Source organism: Chaetodon auriga, chromosome 10, assembly GCF_051107435.1.
Source record: "Chaetodon auriga isolate fChaAug3 chromosome 10, fChaAug3.hap1, whole genome shotgun sequence".
Classification (NCBI taxonomy): Eukaryota; Metazoa; Chordata; class Actinopteri; order Chaetodontiformes; family Chaetodontidae; genus Chaetodon; species Chaetodon auriga.
Window position 1 is genome coordinate 2,554,724 of NC_135083.1, and position 6,000 is coordinate 2,560,723.

Genomic DNA, 6,000 nt, shown 5'->3' on the forward strand with positions numbered 1-6,000 from the left:
AGTTCAGCTTTTCAACTGTATTTATGTAGCACAAAATCCAACACACGTTATGTCCTGACACTTTCATAGAGAGCAGGTTTAGACCACATTCTTCACTGTGCAGAGACTCAACAAGCCCCCTGAGAACAAGCACTTGGCAACAGCTGTGAGGAAACAAACAGTTTCGCAAACAGTTTGACCCGTCAGAGAGATCCTTTTTGTTCCACAACCCTGTTCCCAAAAAGGTTGGGACACTCTGCAAAATGGAAATCAAATATTGAAAATCATATCCTCATTGAATTTGATGCAAGCAACATGTTTCAAAACGGTGGTGACAAAAGACTGGAAAAGCTGTGAAACGCTAAAAGAACGTTGGAACGTCTCAGAGTTAATCAGGTTAACTGGCAACAAGTGAGAAACAAAAGATGATCTCAGAGAGGCCGAGTCTGCCTGAGGTAAAGATGGCACTGTGCTGGCAAACAGTGCAGCAGTTTAAGAATCATGTTCCTCAACATGAAACTGCAGAGAATTAGCAGATTTCATTGTTTACAGGACATAATGTCATGAAAAGATTCAGAGTCTGAACACAAGGGACAAGACCCAAAACCAGTATAGTCTGGCCGTGACCTTCAGGCCTCAGCGGCTCTGCACTGAAACCTCAGGAACACTTTCAGCAACCATCGTCTGTGATCACAGTTCATCGCTGCCTCCACAAATGAAGCTGACATTCTACCATGCAAAGAGGAAACCGTAAGTAAACCGGATGCAGAAACGGCGTCGCCTTCTCTGGTCCCGAGCTCATTCAAGATGGACTGAGGCGAAGTGGAAAACTGTCTGTGGTCCAGTCAACATTGGAAATTCTTTTTGGAAATCATGGACGCCACATCCTCCGGGCTAAAGACGAACAGTAAATGTGATTGGTAGAAACAATGTCTTTAAGAGTATTTACAGCAGCTATTTTCTCTCTTTTGTCCTTCTGCCCTTCGTCTCTGTCTGTCCCTCATCATCGGTTGAACTGAGTTCAATGAACCTGAATGACAAGTAAACACAGAGTGAGGACAAGGACTTCTTCTTCTTCTTACTTTACAAGGAAAAGTCTTTCCAGCTGTTTGTCCGCCTCCGTCCTCTCCTCATCCTCACCCATCTATCTCTTCGTCTGTCTCCCCTCCTCCCCTTTCATTACATAACAGCTTAGTTTTGCCCCTTTTAACTTCAGCTTTCTTCCAAACCTTTACGCTGCCCTGACTCCCAAATCCACACATTTCTCCCAAACTTCTTTTGTCTACTTTCTTTTTCTTCTTTTACTTCTTCAATTTTTTGTTCCATTTTACCTGATTCTTCTCCCCCTTTAAGAGCCTTTGTTTCCTCTTCCATTTGTCGCATTTCACTTTTACCTGCACCTGTCCATGCAGAAGATGCTTTTATCCAAAGTGCCTGCTTTGAGCTTATGCTTTATTAATATTGTTACTCTTCTGAAAATAGACCATACACACACTATTTTAACTCGCCATGCAGCTTTTTACCCAAACGTCCTCAAACTGCTGATGTCCTGATGGGGGGCAAGTTAACAATGAAAGCCTCTGAGCCAGTTTCATAAGTGCAGACCCTTTCCTCTTTGTAGCCTGAAGCACGTTTTCATAACAAGTCCTGCAAATTAAAGAGAAAAATAGGTCTTCTGTCAATGCTCTGGAGAAGAGTCTTGTGATCTGAGGGTCCAAAATCAGGACAGTTGATTGTCAGTGATTTTCAAAACCAATACAAATTACTGTTGGAGGACAGATTCATTTTATGTTGTGACGATACTTTTGATGAGGTTTGGTTTATGCACGAAAATGTCTTGATTGATCTCTCATCCCGACATGCTCCCGACACACTCCGTCACATTGCAGAGACATCACCTGACTTCCCGTTTGCTCCCATCTAAGCACTATGAACACTTGATGAACGCTCACTTGAACGTCATTTTGGGGCACTCACTGAAATGACTGACACTGTTGTTGGTCTTCAGACAGTCTGCTTTTATGTTGTGTTTGTTAACAATGAAGAGAAAATGATGCTTTCAGGGCCATAATGAAGAGATCTGGTATTAAAGAGCAGCAGAACCACCTCCTGCAGCAAGGTTTGAAAACTGAGCGATGAAGCTGCGATGAAGCAGAACAGAAGAACATGTTGAGATTTATTTGACGGGCATTCAGGTCACACTCAGGTAGGTTAATCACAGACTCCAGTCCACTGTTGTCATTCAATACACGTGGCTGTTCACCCAGGTCAGGAGCGAGGCTGGATGACCCCTCAGATCTTTTAAAAAGGTTTGCATGTAAGAGACTGTAGCTGCCAAACTGAGCATGTTAATCTGTAAGTGATAAGACTGTTCTCTCCCAAAACTGCCAATCTGTCAGTGAACACTCTAAAAGCTGCATCACTGGTGGGCAGAAAACAAGCTGACATACTCACACATGCTGACCCCTTTTCACACTATAAAGTGTTAGCAAACAGTTGCCTCCTTGCACATCCAGTAGACACCAAGCTCTCTGCTCTATTGTCCTCCCATTGAAGTGTTGGCTGCGTTCGCCTCTCCTTTTAGCTCTGCTTTGGTCCCCACCAGCTGTTGAGGCTGCTAAATGCTGCTTTAGTTGCTAACTTTGTCCACCTGTGACTTGATGCTGGGCAGCTAGCGCAGTGGGTTTATCAGAGCTCATCTGCAGAGACCAGCTGCCTGCTGGTGCTGGCAGTGCTGAGAGCAGAGACTGGACCATTCAGGAAATGTGCCATAAAACCAAAACAATAAGCGGCCATTAGATCCAATACAGATATAAAAGAAAATGATACGTAGCATTCAAAGTGTGGACTTTTGGATGCCATTAAATTACATGAAGCGCACTCACAGCGTGTTAATGACAGGCCATGTGCACACCCACACAGCATGCAGCTCCCTCAATAATTCCTCTCACACACACAGTGGAGTTCTCCCCGTGGGGCCGACGTGACGATCACAGTCATAAATGTCTCTCATTCTTCTGCTGATATGATGGAAGGAGAAACATTTCCATAGTAACATGTTGACCTTTGACCTTGCAGAGCTCTGACTGATGAGTGTGAGGGAACGTTGCCATATTGATCTGTGGTGATTTGCATTCAAGCTGTATGGGTCACAGCAACAGCGCCGACCTTTGACCTACAGTGTCAGGTTGCACATGTGTGTATGAAGAATGCTTCGCTCGGGTTTCTCTGGCCTGGCTAAAGCTTTTTCTCACACCATGTCGTTTGCCATTGTCAGTTCTTGAAATGGAAAAACCGAAACGCTGCCACAGCACATCAGCTGTAAAAGTCAATGGAGCATCCTCAATCTCTGTTTTTTATTATCGGCACGCTCCTGCTTCATTTTCTTGTTGGGTTTATTTCTAGCAGCACGAGGATGTCAGGAGTCTGTAAATAACTGTGTAGCGTCACAGTAGATAGCATCACAGCACCATGACGGCATCAAGCCATATTTCTATCACGATATCGTGAAATTCGTTATAACGTTTCATCCCTAATACAAAATAATATAAGGAGAAGGCATATCTACTATTATCATTTGTCAATCTGATTGACAGCTCAATCATTAATCACAAATAATGAACACACTCATCAAACTATAAAGTGCTAATTCAGTTACCTTAAAGTTTAAGGGCAGTGGTGAAGCTGAAATACCTTAAGATGGTTTGCAGTGTTGTGCAGCACAGCTGATGACCACTGAGCATCACCAGACCACAACAACTCAAACATAACTGTGTGTAGGTGTTGTAAGATTGCAACTTGCTGTAATAGCCTGGAGCAAAGCATCAAGTGTCCAAGTGTAGACACACGAACACTCAAACACAAGACTTTTAAACCAGCTGACCAGGATTCAGCAAAGGAGACTGTTGTGGAAAAATAATAAACACCAATAAGTAAGAATAGAAAGACTGACTTAATGCACTAAACGATCATTTCTGGACTTGAGGCCTCTTCACATGCTGAAATCTTTGGCTGTCGATTAAAAACAGTCGTCATGGTTTGTACTATGAGTTAAATCCACCACCAGGTGATTCCGAGCCTCTCTGACCAAATGTGACTCACGTCTGTCCTGCAGACAGTCAGCAGGGCTCTTCACAGCAGCAGCAGCAGCAACTCCTCGTTCTCCACTGTAATTTATAAGATCAGGCCTCTTTACGGTGCTCATCATACCATCACCTTAGCAGGAGGCTGAGTCTGTGGGCAGGAGATCGTTTCACAGCCACGGTGTGACAGCACTACGTACAGAGCATCAAAAAAAGCATCACTACTATGTCTTTATGACAGGACGGTGATGGAGCTAGTCTGTTTGCACCACAGTAACCATTGTTTTATCTCAGCAGGGAGGTTTTTATATTTGCTTTCGCTGCCCCTGTGCATGTCGGCTTCGATGGGGCAAACACACAGGAAGGTCGTGCACGTAATTCTGCCTACGTCGTCACATGACTCGGTTTGAAAACGATAATGGGAAAGCCAAGTTGACGCCACGAGGCAATTACAGCAATACAATTACGCTAAAATCATTTCCAGGCAGCGGAGGAGGGGGGGGTCACTCATTCATCCAACCCCACACATACAAACATAATCATCACCATCCCATCACGCAGACAGAGCTTTACACTGAAACACGAGTCATAAACAGATATTTGCATAGATACAGCTGATGCAAAGCCACATCTGTGTCCACGCAAACAATCTGACTGCTGTGCAGCAGCACTCATAAATATGTACTCATATTTAGAAGTAATCCATTAGAGACCATGCAATTAGCAGGTCTAGAAATAGAAGCAGCTATGACTAATTAACAATAATTAGTAGCAGAGAGGAGATGATGAAAGACAAAGTGGAGGGAGGCAGAGAGACAGATAGATGGAGAGGACAGACAGCTTGACAGAACTGTTCAGCTCATGTTTGCTTGCTTCAGTGCAGCCGGTGTCACTGTTTGTCTGCGTTGCTGTAATGTAACCGCTCTTTTATTCACCATGATTTGTCGAGGGAAATGTGTTATATTAGCGCAGTAGCCAAGAGCAGCAGAGCAATTAGCAAACTTTGATTGTTACTGTCAGTAAGTATAATTATATTGTGTTGCATCCAACAGGTGTAACTTATCAAAACTGACAATCCAACAAGCACCTAATTCATGGAGAGATTTTCCAGGTGTGTGGACGTGACAAAGTTTGCAGAATTTGAATTTCCGTTTGTACGATTGGTACCACGCCGTGCGCTGCACCTGTGCCGAGCGGCAGCAGCAGTGACCCCGGTCAAACAGACGATTGTGAAGAGAGAAAAAGCTGAGCGAGGACATCACGGTGAGATCTGAGGACTCCATTCAGGAACTAATTCACCGTTTTGAATGTGCGAACTACCACATTTTTAAATGCAGACTCATGATGATTAGTTTCTGTAAGTCAGCCTTTGAAAAACATTTACAATCTTTTCTAAAAATAAGCCTTGAATTTGGAAATGCAGGAGCTGCTGAATTGGAAGAAACCAACCTTTTCCAGAAGTGTGTTCAGAGGGAGATAAAACTAGCTGAACTCTAAGATAAGATAAGATAAGATAAGATAAAGCAAGACCCTTTATTAATCCCACAGTGGGGAAATTTGCATAGTTACAGCAGCAAAGAGGATCATTTAAAAAACAAACAAACAAACAAAGAGACGATAAGTCAATCAAACAGTGGTTGAATTCACATTATTGCACATAGAGAAAATTGATATTGCACATGAGTCAGTTTGAGTGAGAGTTGAATAGCAAAGAAAATATCCAACACATCACAATAAATCAAAAAAGAAAACATAATAACAATAATCATGCTGATTTCTGGTGGGAGGTGCAGATTCCTGGATGTTTAGCTACATTTCAGGACACCCGCTGCTCTTTCTGCTCTTTTGTTTGGTCAGTTTGCTCACTGACATTTGCCGCAGTCATGTTTGTGAATGCTGCTTATTCAGGTTGGAGCAGCATCCAGTTGGACACGTTCAC